Consider the following 14,910-nt stretch of genomic DNA (forward strand, 5'->3'; position numbering starts at 1 on the left):
CATTTATTTATTATTTAATTTAGTTATTTTTGGCTGCATTGGGTCTTTATTGCTGCGTGTAGACTTTAGTTGCAGTGAGTGGAGGCTACTCTTCTTTGCGGTGCGCAGGCTTCTCATTGTGGTGGCTTCTCTTGTTGTGGAGCATGGGCTCTAGGCTCACAGGCTTCAGTAGTTATGGCACGCAGGCTCAGTAGTTGTGGCACATGGACTTAGTTGCTCTGCGGCATGTGGGATCTTCCCGGACCAGGGCTCGAACCTGTGTCCCCTGCATTGGCAGGCAGATTCTTTTATTTTTTTTAACATCTTTATTGGGGTATAATTGCTTTACAATGGTGTGTTAGCTTCTGCTTTATAGCTAAGTGAATCAGCTATACATATACATATATCCCCATATCTCCTCCCTCTTGTGTCTCCCTCCCACCCTCCCTATCCCACCCCTCTAGGTGGTCACAAAGCACTGAGCTGATCTCCCTGTGCTATGTGGCTGCTTCCCACTAGCTATCTATTTACATTTGGTAGCGTATATATGTCCATGCCACTCTCTCACTTCATCCCAGCTTACCCTTCCCCCTCCCTGTGTCCTCAAGTCCATTCTCTATGTCTGCGTCTTTATTCCTGTCCTGCCCCTAGGTTCTTCAGAACCTTTTTTTTTTTTTTTTAGATTCCATATATATGTGTTAGCATACGGTATTTGTTTTTCTCTTTCTGACTTACTTCACTCTGTATGACAGACTCTAGGTCCATGCACCTCACTACAAATAACTCACTTTCGTTCCTTTTTATGGCTGAGTAATATTCCATTGTATATATGTGCCACATCTTCTTTATCCATTCATCTGTCGATGGACACTTAGGTTGCTTCCATGTCCTGGCTATTGTAAATAGAGCTGCAATGAACATTGTGGTACATGACTCTTTTTGCATTATGGTTTTCTCAGGGTATATGCCCAGTAGAGGGATTGCTGGGTCGTATGGTAGTTCTATTTTTAGTTTTTTAAGGAACCTCCATACTGTTCTCCATAGTGGCCATATCAATTTACATTCCCACCACCAGTGGCAGGCGGATTCTTAACCGCTGTGCCACCAGGGCAGTCTGGTAAATTTAATAATTATGTATTTTTTTGTTTTGTTTTGTAAAGTTTGTCTTTTTATTGAAGTATAGTTAATTTACAATATTGTGTTAGTTTCAGGTGTACAGCAAAGTGATTCAGTTTTATGCTCTTTTTTAGATTGTTTTCCATTATAGGTTATTACATGATATTGAGTAGAGTTCCCTATACAATACAGTAGGTCCTTGTTGGCTACCTATTTTATATATATAGTAATGTGTATGTGTTAATCCCAAACTCCTAATTTAACCCTACCAACACTTTCCCCTTTGGTAACCATGTTTGTTTTCTTTTTTTTTTTTGAGCTGCTCTTTTTATTTTATTTATTTATTTATTTATTTATTTATTTATTTATTTATTTATTTATGGCTGTGTTGGGTCTTCGTTTCTGTGTGAGGGCTTTCTCTAGTTGTGGTGAGCGGGGGCTACTCTTCATCGCGGTGCACGGGCCTCTCACTATCGTGGCCTCTCTTGTTGCGGAGCACGGGCTCCAGACGCGCAGGCTCCGTAGTTGTGGCTCACGGGCCCAGTTGCTCTGCGGCATGTGGGATCTTCCCAGACCAGGGCTCGAACCCGTGTCCCCTGCATTGACAGGCAGATTCTCAACCACTGTGCCACCAGGGAAGCCCCCATAAGTTTGTTTTCTATGTCTGTGGGTTTGTTTCTTTTCTGTACACAATTATGTATTTTTAAAACTAAAAATCTGAGAACAAAACAAATTCAGATATTGCCTGTACTTCTTAGTGGAAGGAACACAAATTTGAAATCAAACAGATACCTTTTCACATGTCCACTCTCTTTCTTGACCAGCTGTAACTTGGGCAAGTTACTTCACATCTCTAAATCTGTTTCCTCATTTGTAAAACAGGAATAAGGGAAACTATCCCTCAAATTTTATGAGAATTGACCCAGTAACTGGCACACAATAGGTGCTGAATAAATTCTCACTGAAGTCTTTTATTGAGATTTTCTTGGGTAACAGATTTCCTTGAGGTGTGAGAATTGGCTCAGTAATTGAGTAGGGCCTCAATAAATGCTTGTTCTAGTCCTTTACTGAGATTTTCTCCATAACAGAGTGCCCGTCAATTCAAGGCAGTGCGTGTAAGTGGTGAAGAGTGCAGATGCTGAAGCCAGACTGCCAAGCTATGAGCACCAGCTGCAGCACTTTCTACTTAAAAAACCTTGGACAAGTTATTTCATGTCTCTATTCCGCAGTGTCCTCATCTGTAAAGTGTGGATAATAATAGGACACCTACCTCCTAAGGACTAAATGAGTTAACATAAAGCACTCAGAGCAATACCTGGCACCTGGCAAGTGCTAGATAAGGGTTAACTATCAGTATTATTATTACCATGGGTTGTTTGAAAACTTATATTTCATGGCTTGCATTTATTACTTTCAAAGACCATTTTTTTCTCTTGGTCATTTAATAAACCTAATATTTTCCATTGTTTTATATTAAAAATACCTGGGTAAGGGACTTCCCTGGTGGCGCACTGGTTAAGAATCTGCCTGCCAATGCAGGGGACACGGGTTCAAGCCCTGGTCCAGGAAGATCCCACATGCTGTGGAGCAACTAAGCCCGTGTGCCACAACAACTGAGCCTGCGAGCCACAACTACTGAGCCCACGTGCCACAACTACTGAAGCCTGCGTGCCTAGAGCCCGTGCTCCGCAACAAGGGAAGCCACCGCAATGAGAAGCCTGCGCACCGCAACAAAGGGTAGCCCCTGCTCGCCTCAACTAGAGAAAGCCCGCGTGCAGCAATGAAGACCCAGTGCAGCCAAAAATAAAATAAATACATAAATAAATAAATTTATTTAAAAAAAAATACCTGGGTAAATCTGGCTCTCTTCCTTCCTGCCTCATCAAGTCTTCCTGGATAACAGTATACTTCAAATCCGGGATCAATGACCTTCATAAGTCTCTCCCAGGAAGGGAAGCCAGCTCGAAGTTTCTTTTGAATATCTGAATAAGTTTTTTGGTTTTTTTCTTCTGGTAAATCTACCCTCAGGCTTGACATTCTCTAGGGTTCCTTCCTGCATTAAAATTCTGTGAAGAAATCCTTTTCCACTCATGGAGATGATTAGGGAGAAAGAAACAAGTTTATCTAAATATCTATGGGAAAGAACTGAATAATACAAATGGGACTAAGACATCCTCACTCCCTCCTCTTCTTCAATGATGAGTCCATTAATATATTTCAAGGCAATTCTATCACAATAGCTTGAAAAAAAAACTTCCTTTTTGCTTTCCATTTTTATAAAACAGCATATTTAATTATATTAAATAAAAACCTACAAACCAGAATAATAGCAATGGTCTCCTTTTCAGAGAGAAAGGTGCCACTGCTATTCTCCAAGGGCAGGATAAATCTTTTGGGTGAATTGACATTGGGGTGATGGATTTGCACTCTTCCTGAATACTCTTACTCTCTGCTTCTCTTTGACCAGGGTAAGATGGTGCCTCAGGCTGGGAACATATGTTTACTCCACAGCCATGGCACGAAGTGCAGCTGTCAGGCTACACCCTGAAGCTCTGAGTTGGTGGTGACAATTCTGTTCTTTACTGACCAGCCAAAGATGCAAAGTCAGCATTAACCAGAGAGGGCAGAAGTGGCACTTCATCTCATTCAGTTTGGCTATCTTCTAAAATAAGGGGGCCAAGACAGGGGACTATCCTTAAAAGAACATCCTGAGAATTTTCTCTTTCTTCCCTAAGAAAAAAATCCTTCACTCTCATCCTATTTCAGATCCGGAGTCACATCACAATATCCGTGAGGCATTGGAACCCTCCCAGAACTTAAGATAGTTCCCACTTCAGTGAAAAAGATCTTTCTTGGCAGTAAATCTGACCTTATACAGAAGGAGTGCTCACCCACCCAGTGTGGCTTTAGGGGCTGTGAAAAGCCCCCTGAAGTTCCTCCCTCCCTGGCTATGCTCCCATCAGAACTGATTATGCAGTTTCGGGGCAAATAATTTGTAATTTGAGATAAATTGTCTTTCGTTGACCTTTGGAAAAATGAAACTATGCAAAATAGGAGAGGACAGATCTAATTTTTTTTATTGCTTATCAGACATAGAGACTGTTGTAAAAACTTAGCAGTGAAAATACTAAAGCTCCTTTAGAAATGTTTGGCGATGGCTGCAAACTGCTAGCCTCTTAGTTCATAGGTGGCCAAGTAATTGTGCACAAAATTCTCATGGGACAGGAGCATCAGAAGGAAGAAAGCTCTGCTTCCCATTTAGGCTGGAGTAGCCTGACCTGGGCTGGAAGGGAGGCTGAGGAAGACCCCGTTGATTCTCCAGGGCGTCTTCAGAACGGTCAGCCAGTAGTACAGTGACCATAAGAACCAAATGTGCTGGGAGAGCTCAATTTCTTGCATTTTTTTCCTCAAAAGAGGCATTTTGCTAACTGTAACTAAATATGATCTAATTTTTATGTTGAAAAGACTTTTCCAAGACAAATCGGGGAAAAGTGTCCTTATCCCACATGTTCTGGTTTGAGGTTAGGAAAATATAGCCTTGATAGTAAGGAATGCATAAGTCAGAGCTGGGCGACTTGGTGACGCGGTAAGAGGAGCACCGCTGAGCCCAAGCCAAGGCAGTGCAGGGCGGCGGGGGCAGAGCCGTGCCCCGCCCGCTGGAACCTGGGAAGGCAAGGCAAGGAGTCACAAAGACCGCCTGCAAGGCCTGCCGCCTGGAGCAGGTCTGCTGGAACAGGGAGGAAGGTGGTGAAGCAGCCTTTTACACTACAGCTGCTCTGTGGCCTAAAAAGACACAGCCACATGTGGGCCCAGCCCAGGCAGGCGGCTGAGGTTTGCGTCCCTCCTCACTGTGTGCCTGACTCCTCCACCCACCCGGCTATCCATCCTCTCCCTCCTCAAGCGTAAGACTTGGGGCAGTTTTTCTAGGAAGCTACTCAAAGTTTGTTTCAGGGAAAAAAGAAAAAAAAAAATTTTTTTTTTTTTTTTTTAATAGAAGACACCCATTGTTCTAGGAGTTCAAAATTGCTTTCAATCTTCCTGTATATGCTCTGAGTTTATTGGCACTTCCTTTAGCGAACGTCTCCAGAGCGCGTGCCAGACGTTTTGCATCTGGGGAGGGCCCAGCACGTAGGCCAAACCTGCACTCTCCTCTCTGTGACTCCGGCACGAATCACCAGGACACAACGGTAAGTTTAAGTTCCAGCATTTTTGCCGCATGGGGTTCATCTCAACAAACACAAATTTATACCATTATGATTGTCACGCTCCACCCCTTAATTGTTCCTCTTGAACATGAGAAAATATGAGTTCCACACGGCAGCTAAACAGCTGAAAGGATGTAATTTCTCAAGCAACATGACAGGCAAACTCACTGACGTGCACATCACTGTTCTGCTTGAATGTCCCTCCTCTCGACGCGGAGGTTGATCCCGGCAGCCCCTCCTGTTGCTAGAAATGTTTACATTGAAATCAGGCCTAACTACCTGTGTTTTCAATGCTGTTTTTGAGACTATAAAACTAATACATATTTACTGAAATGTAAAATATCTGACAAAACACAAAAACAAATATAAAAATCTATTTTAACCTCATAAGGGAGTGCTGTTAATGTTTTAATGTATTTATCTCAGCGTTATTTATACAATATGCACCTACACAAACACATTTACACGCCTTACCACTTGTGACATAATTGAGATTATAGGATATAGTATTTTGAATCTTACTGTTTTCACCCAATAATATATCATTAATATTGTCCTATGTTGTAAAATATTCTTTGAAAACATTTCAGTGGCAGCATAATGTTCCATAGAATAAATGTACCATTATATATTAACTTTATTAATGAGTTTTTGTATTTTTTCCAATTTGCTCTTTCAAATAGTAATTTAATAAATATCTTGATACAAGCATCTCTGTCTGATTGTTTTACTATATCCATAGAGTAGATTGCTAAATGGGAAATGATTGAGTCAGGGAGTATGGGCTTTCTTTTTAGAAAAATGTATTAGTTTATTTTCCTAGAAGCAGTGTATGAGAGTATTATTTCATTATCCTGTTTCCAATACTGAATAGTATGATTTAAAAGTTCTTTATTGCTATAAGGAGTGAAAAACAGCCAAGCCTCATAGTTTTTAAGAGGTTTCATTTTTCTAGGAAAAAAAGAAGCATGATTTTGTGTATGGCATATTTTCTTCACAACATCTATAGTAGTTCTACCCGTAGGGCCGTCCTTAACTATCACAAGTGGAACTATTTGGTGGTAAGTATGATATTCTCAATATAGAGTTAAACTCACCAGTCTCTGAGGCTGTGCCTTATGCAATCAACACATCAGAGCACCGGCTGCAGAAAGGAGAGGGAAAAGGGACAGGGCTGAGAAGGGGGCTGTTTTCAAGCTTGGAGCCGAGCAGGAAGGGCAGCCCTGACAGAGCTGCTGTAGCAGGAGGACTTTGGACACTGGGAAAGGAGGTGCTGGACGATAGAAAAGAATCTTAGGATATGAAGATATTGAGACAAACACTGTCTAATAACTTGTCTTGTGAGGATGTTCCTACTGAGAGGAAAGCCTTGAGAGGATGCTGGAATGGCAGAAATCATTAAACACTCCTATAGCCATGGGTGTCAGATGGAGATGCTTGCTAGAAATGGAAGAGGTCAGACCTACCCATCTGGTGGGCAGCCTCCTGTCAAGCAGCACACAGTTGAAGGACATCCAGCTAGGAAGGTAGAGCGTGCCATCCCAAGGTGGCAGCTCTTGTCCAAGCAGATGGCACTTGGCATTGGGAGTTCCTTGGGTGATCCGTGGTTCATGTCCCTGACCTTGACAGGGATGCAAAGCTAAATACACCGTCAGCTCAAACGTGAGGCTAGATCAAGGCGTTGCAACACCCAAAGACAGACCCCCAGCTCTTAACTGTGGTTCGGGGAAGGACCAGCAAAGGTAAGGGGGACCCTGGATGATTTGACAATCTGGACAAGTTAGGTCAGATCCTTGGGCCTAGACATCCAGACAAGAGGCCAGTTTCTAGAGCTCACGTGCAAGGTGCAAGCTGGGCAAAGAGATCTGCAAGAGCTGGGATACCGATTCCACGCATTCTTGTGGTGACGCCTGGGATTGAGCCCAGGCTCTGCCTCCAGATGTGGTTGAGAGGTTTCAGCTACGGGGACTGGCAGACGGAGGGGGCAAGGAGCCAGGAATGGCATCAGAGAAAACAAGCAGAGAGCCCTTGAGAACTCCCCAAATGAAAGTCAAAATATTGCATTTCGTTCTCACCATTCAAGTTCATGAACAACTGGATGCTTCAAATGATAAATTGCAAGAGATTCACAGGTGAGGGGAAAAAAAAAGTACTTGAAGAGGCCCAGTGGGGAATTAACAAAACCCATAACTGTTAAAGTAGGCTAAAAGGAATGAAATGAGCAACCAAAATGAAGTGTATTGTGACACCAGCAAGGGGGGTACTTTTTAGCAGGAGAAGGATTTGCAGGGATGCATTTTTTTAAAAAGCCAGCTTATAAATCAAGAACATGAGACTACTGATGACTTTAAAATGGCTAAGGTATTGAACTGATTTTCTTAATCTGTCTTTAATAAGAGAAATGGAACCAAGCCGCTGTTTCAATTAGGTGGTAATGTAGAGTTTGCAAAAATGTCCACAGCTGGTAAGAAAAACCTGGAGACTGTATAAATATGCAGCTCAGCAGATCCTGATGAGATTCATCCTTGAAGTGATGCCTGCAAATAATCCACACAATGTGGGGAAAGGGTAGGCAAAGTGGGGAGCGGCCGGGAGACTGGAAAAAAGGAGGGAAGGCAGCCGGTTAGAAGAGTGCCCTGCAGCATGCTGGCGGAGATGGGTATTACAGAAGAGGTATGTGAGATGTCCTCAGTACAGTCCTGGGAAGCAGGCATTAAAGCGTGTCACCACGCCAGGAAATACGCCTCAGGGTAAATTAGTTAGGGACATGGGGAAGGAGTTGTAGGTGGTGGTCAACATCACCATGTTTTCCTGCGTGTCTTTAACAAGTTCAAGATGGTTTGCCACGAAATGCAACGAAAGGCACTTTTTGGAAGAACTACCCTAGTTTTGAAGTTCATATGTTATATTTTGTTCAATCCAGTAAAAATTTGCCAAATACATATTACATGCCTCACCTGTGCTGGAGGGGATGAAGGTGGCAAAAATATATTATATCTAGTCTTTGTTGTTTTTTTTAAAATATCTTTATTGGAGTATAATTGCTTTACAATGGTGTGTTAGTTTCTGCTGTATAACAAAGTGAATCAGCTATACACATACATACATCCCCATATCTCCTCCCTCTTGCGTCTGCCTCCCACCCTCCCTATCCTACCCCTCTAGGTGGTCACAAAGCACCGAGCTGATCTCCCTGTGCTATGCGGCTGCTTCCCACTAAGCTTATGAACTCATGGAAGCACCCAAACCAAATGAGAAAATAGTGCAAAATGGTGTAAGCTAAACTGTCAGCATGTGAGGTGCAGGACCTGAGGGCCAGGCCCAGGGACAGAGGTGCTCAAGTGGACTTCCCGAATGGGAAGACATGAAGAAGGGGGCACCTGAAATGGGCTTTAAGGAGGGGAAAGAAGGATCTAGGCAAAGAAGAGAGCGTGGGCTGCCCTTGCAGAAGTTAGAATAGCAGGTCGTGTGCGTTGGGGGAGTAGTAAATAAGCTGATGGGAATAGAGAGCTCAGCTAGGAAGCAGGAGGGGCTCAAGTACAACAGAGAGGAAGAATGCCAACTTGCAAAAGTGTTAGAGTCCTCGAAAGAAGAACAGAACATGATTTGGTCAGCAAGGAGTTATTTTGCTGTTTTTGAGTGAAAGAGTGACATGAGAAGAGTGAACTTACAGAAAGAGGTCCAGCCTTGGAGAATTCGGGGAGGATTAGAGCACGGACAGACGGTTAGGAGGGTATGTCTTCAATATAAACAACACTTTTCCTGCCCCCACCCTGATCTAAGCCACACAGCCTCTCAGCTAAATGTTTGAACTGTTCTCTGAACTGGACACCCTACTGGAGTCCTTTCCCTCTTTGGTCAGTCCCAACATGGCAGCCAGAGTGATCCTGTTAACATATAAGCAGAGCATATCTCTCCTCTGTTGAGAACCCTCCAATGACTCCTAAACCACACAAGGAGAAGCCCAGTCCTCTTAATGCCCCACAAAGTACTACCTGATCCAGCGCCTGCCTCCCATTCCTTCTCAGACCTCATCTTCTACTTTTTAGTTACTCATTGCTATTCCTTAAACATGGTGGCCATACTCCTGCCACAGGACCTTGGCACCTGCTGCTACCTCTCCTGGATAGTTCTTTCCCCAGATGCATATCCCTCCACCCCCTTCCCACCTTTACTTAAATATCACCTTCTCAGTGAGGCCTTCCCTGGCCACCCTATCTAAAGTTGTAAACCCTATGCCCCCAACATTTTCTAACTCCCTTCCCTGCTTTGTTTTTCATTCATATGTATCACTTTCTAACATACAACTTTCTCAATTAAACTGTTTCCCGTCTCTCTTACCCTCTACACCCACGAGGCAGAGTTTTTTGTTTTGTTCATTGCCATATTCTCAGCACCTAGAGCAGAACTCAGTAGGCACCCAATCACATATATCAAATACATGAATGGATGAATGCATAAATAAACATCACAGAAAGCTGAGAAGTGTTGAGGGTGTAAAGTGGATGGGAGCTCTGGAGAAATGGGGGATAACTATAGAGAGCTATACGAAGGTGCCAGAGGAGGAAATAAGGAAATGCATGTCCTCTCCTCAGAAGCCCTGCTGTTACTCAGAGTGTCTGAACCATGGGCTGATAAGGCCCAGTTTCATAAAGGGGAATCATCTTTGAAGCACAGTGAACATCTGATTGAGACCCATTAAGTGACCTGCTACATGAAAAAATCTCAACCTTTTCTTTCCAGGATATTCCTAATGAGGTTTTGAAACATGTACTTTTCCCCCTCTATCTTTAATTCTGCTTGATATTACTGAAAAAAAAATCCATTTTAATACTGGTCAGAAATCAGTATTAGTAATGTTTTATTCACTTCAAGAGTTTATTTTTAAAAGAGTATTTTGAGGTTTCTTATGACAAATATTATAATCCATTGTTTTACAATTAGAAGCCTCAAAGAACCTCAGATATCTGGAAATTGAAAATAAGGAAGAAAAAAGATATGAGATGAGTGATATGAGGGAAAGGAACATGATCGTGAGAGTGAAAAAAAAAAAAGAGGATAAAAATAAGAAATGGGTGGAGTTAAGCTTTTTCTAAAGTGCCGCTATAAAGAAATACTGGTAGGACTAGAGTTGAGGTTAGATCAATGCAAGCACAAGCCAATGGGTTTGGGGTCGGGGATGGGGTTGGCTTGCTCCCGCTCTGAGATGGACAAGAGAGGAGCTGGAGGGAGGCTTTGCATGAAGGGCCTCATATCCTCTCCACACCCATCTGGTAACATGCGGTCCAGATGGCTAAGGACACAGAAAGCATGTGTGGAGGGACTGGGAGGCTTAAAGGACCTGAGCAATTAACAGGGTTTGGGGAGGGATGGGGAGACTGATGTGACAGCCTTTCACATGTGCGAAGCAGGGAAGAATCAGTCCCTATGCATAAGAGTACAATAAATATCACATCTCTTTCTTTTCCTCTAGTCAACTTTTTCTAAAACCGTGCTTCCATCCCAACAGGTGAGTTGGAAATCTGAAGTTATTCTTGCAACATTCTTCTCTTACCTTTTCTGTCTCAAGGTTATTTCAAAGTCCTGGGGTCTGACACAGTGGTGAGGTGTGGGTAGTGTCTCTTCAGGTTCACCACTGTGCCCTTCTTCGCCAGGACTAGGACACAGAACAGTCTTGCCTCCCATATGTCCTGGGGAACCATTTCCTCCGAGGCTCTGCTACATACACAGAAATACCAGAAACAACATGCATGTCTGTATCTCTTTTGAGACTGACCATCCTAGAGCATCTTTTTTTTAGTTTGAGAGAAATTGCCTTTCTCTTCAAACTCTGTTCTCGGAACAATGGTTTTAGGCTTCTGGGGAAAACACGGAAAAGAACAAAACAAACCTCCCCTGAGATGAATAAACTACCCCCTTGAATGGGGAAGGAGAAAGGGGCAGAACGTAGAGAGAAAGCATAGAAACTTAAACATTATCATTCCACTCACAGAGCCTCCTTAGTCCATAAATAATAGTAACCAAACTAATGAAAGTAATCAGCTTCCTCCAATTCCTCTCTTGGTGTGGGCAGTGGAAAAGCACTACCCACATCCCCTTTCAGGGAAGGACTTCTCGCCCCAGCCCTTAGCTCCAGGGTTGACCTGCTGCAAAGGGCCTCCTGACCTTCTTGGGGTCACGCCCTTCCCAGGCTGCCCACACCCACTGACTGAGGGAGGCTGAGCATGGACACGGGCCACTTCTGCTCAGCGCGGGACATGATGCTCCAGACCTCCCCGCGGGGTGGATCGATGTTTTGCAGAACTGCATCACAGTTCTAACGTTTCTCTGCCCAATGTTGCTTCAGCCCCTTCCCTTCCACAAGTGCTCATCTCTAAAAAAATACCCTGCACACCCAAATCCATCTCAGCATCTGCTTCCAGAGAACCCAACCTGCAACAGTGCATCCAGGAACGGTCCTAGAAAGTTTATCAATAATATGGGATTTGGGAGCCAAATCACTAGCCCCCCGGCAGGCAATGAGGACCCAACTGATGACAGATGGAACACGGGCATCCTCTGGCCCCATGTGACAGTCCTAAGGGAGAAATAGTAACTATAAGGGCAGTGGGATTACATGAGTTTTGCTAAGAGCCGCTGATACAAAAAAGATAACGGAAAACTGCAGGCAATTAATAGGCAATGGAAAGTCAAATATGAAAGTCAGAGGATCTCCCTGGTAGTTGACAAAGAGGCTCTCATATCCTGCAGCTGAGGCCCAAGCTCAGGAGTAAATCTAGTGCTGATCTCCAGAGACGGTTAAATACCTAACCAAGCAGACCTGTTACTCATTGGGGGAAAAGGAGGTCCTGACACTTGGGATGGGAATATCTAGGAAGATTCCCCTGAAAAATTTGAATCCCCAGAATCCTAGGGTGACCAACTATCCTGATTTCCAGTGACTGAGGGGTTTCCTGGGATGTGGGACTTGCTGTGATAAAAGTGTGACAGTCCTGGGCAAATCGGGGCTGTTGTTTGTTCTCTAATTCCTCTGAATTCTCTGAGCCTGTTAGCACTTCCTTCTTGCTTGGAATCAATACAGACAGCACTGCCCCCCTTCAAGACAGCAAGTGCCCTACTCAAGATCTGCCTCTACCTCTCCTCCTGGCTATTAGGCCTCTAAGTAGGATTAAGTTCCAACATAATCACCCAGGGTCATGCTGGGCCTGATAAGGGAGAAAAGGGACTTTACTCCAAAGAAGCTGCAAGGCCTAGCCAACATCCCGTGGCAGACGCAGGGCTGTGCCAGTGGGACTGGATTCTGAGGCTGCTTGACTGAGAGGAGCTGGAACGTAACACTGGATGAGGGAGAGTTTATTGATTTGGGAACACACTCCAGAGATACAGGATTTACAGTTTGGCAAGAACCCCAGGAGATGGTGTCTAGGATGGTACCTAGAAGCATGGAAAAAGCAATGGCCCATATACTAAGTGAAGTTGGAATGCCAGAATGTCTTGGCAGATTGAAGAGGAAAGAATTAAAGGGCTCAGGATGTGAACATACCAGAGTAGATATATTATATATTATGAGAGGCCTGAAAACCAACCAAAGAAAGGCCCGGAGGAAATACCATGTACCAAGGTCATCAGGAATATGCTAGCGAGGAGCTTTGGCATCACTAAGGTGTTCAGCAATGACGAAAGCACCAAAAATGGCGGTAGGTTAGTACTCCACGTGATAGAATCCCACATAATAAAGGCCAGGTGTGCCACTGCCTAGCAAGGCAGGTGGATGCAGTTATGCTAATGAGCAGCCAGGTGAGGTAACATAATGACCACTTCTGCCTAGCAAAGCATCTTTTTGCTTTGCTTTTGATTTGAGCTGACAAATACTGGTCAACAGCATCAATCCCACACTGTAACTTTGGGCTTTACCATCAGTAGGAAAGGAAGTGTTTAGAAGCAGGGAGGCAGGAGATTGTGGACAAGAAGGCTGGTTTGTTCTTCATCATGGTTCATGAACTAATGCCAATTTGGAAACATGTTAGACTGGAATTTCAAAGTGCTAAAGTCTGAGATATGAACTACTTATTTTCTGGATGATTTGCCATCTAATTTCTCAAGAGCTTTCTTGCAGCAATTTCAGGTATAGAAGGAATTTTTTTTCCTTATGTGGTGCTTTTTGGTAAAAGCATAAATCTCAAGTTGAGGCTTTGCCCAGAACCTTTGGGGAGAAGAAATTCAGAGGCAAAATATCCGATTGCAAGAATTCACGATTCTGTATCTAAACATGAAGACTCATCCAACTTTTTTTTGACTCCCACTTTTGAATTCTTGCCCAAACCATCTGTTTGTGTGGAATATGTCTGCTCTTTTGTTTACCGGCCATTTCCTATCCATTCAACACCTAACTAAAGTATATTTTCCAATAAGTTTTCTGGATGGATTGTAACATGTTCCCCTTTGTTGCTCTGACTTCATTCCAACACTTTTTTGACATTCTGGGGAGTGTGCATGTGTATGCACCTATCTGTCTTGTGGAAATGTGGCCATGATTCCAGAGTAATGAAGGCTGAGAAAGAGTCAAAGGCGATTTGGGAGTCTAATAATATAATAGGAAGGGAGACAGTCTCCCTCCTAATGGTTGTAGGAGTGGAGAAGGCTGATGACAGCCAGGTAGATGGTAGCTCTAGTTCCTGATTACTCTATGTCATATGTGCAGTTAGAGACGGTTTACGTCAGCAACGTGCTACAGTCAGCTGGCACCAGCCTTGCAGGTGCCAATTGTGTATGTCCCTTACCAACTTCAATTGCAGTGGTGTCATGTCAATAGCTTAACACTGGCCATGGAAATCAACAAATGTTGCAAACCAAGTTTTGTTTTTTTTTTTAAATCCAGCAAGCCGATTTATCAGTGCCCTACCACATGTATTCTTTTTAATGTCCCACATCTCCCTTTAAATGGCTCACACTTTCCTCTACATTCTTGAACATACAGAGTGTATTTATAATACTGCTTTAATGTTTTTGTTTACTAATTCTACCCTCTAGGTCAGAGGTTGGCTACCTGTAGGTCAAATCCAGCCTTCAATATGACCCATGAGCTAAGAATGGCTTTACATTTTTAATGGGTTGTAGAAAACAAACATCATTAGCAGTCAGGGAAATTAAAATAAAATACACAATGAGATAGCACTTCATACCTACTAGGACAGCTATAATCAAAAAGAACAGACAACAAGTGTTGGTGAGGATGTGGAGAAACTGGAACCCTGGAACCCTCATACACTGTTGGTGGGAATGTAAAATGGTACAGCATCTTTGCCAAATAGTCTGGCAGTTCCTCCAAACGTTAAGCCAGAGCTTCCATATGATCTAGCAATTCCACTCCTAGGTATATATGGAAGAAAAATAAACACATATGTTCACACAAAGACTTGTACATGAATAATTCATAATTATTTCCAAAAAGTGGAAACAACCCAAATGTCCCTCAACTGATGAATGGATAAAATGTGGCGTATCTATAAAATGGAATATTATTCGGCAATAAAAAGAAATGAATGATAAATGCTACACCATGGTTGAACCTTGAAAACACTATGCTAAGTGAAAGAAGCCTACACATTAT

The sequence above is a fragment of the Balaenoptera physalus genome (genome assembly GCF_965194825.1).
Source record: "Balaenoptera physalus genome assembly, chromosome: 4".
Taxonomy (NCBI): Eukaryota; Metazoa; Chordata; class Mammalia; order Artiodactyla; family Balaenopteridae; genus Balaenoptera; species Balaenoptera physalus.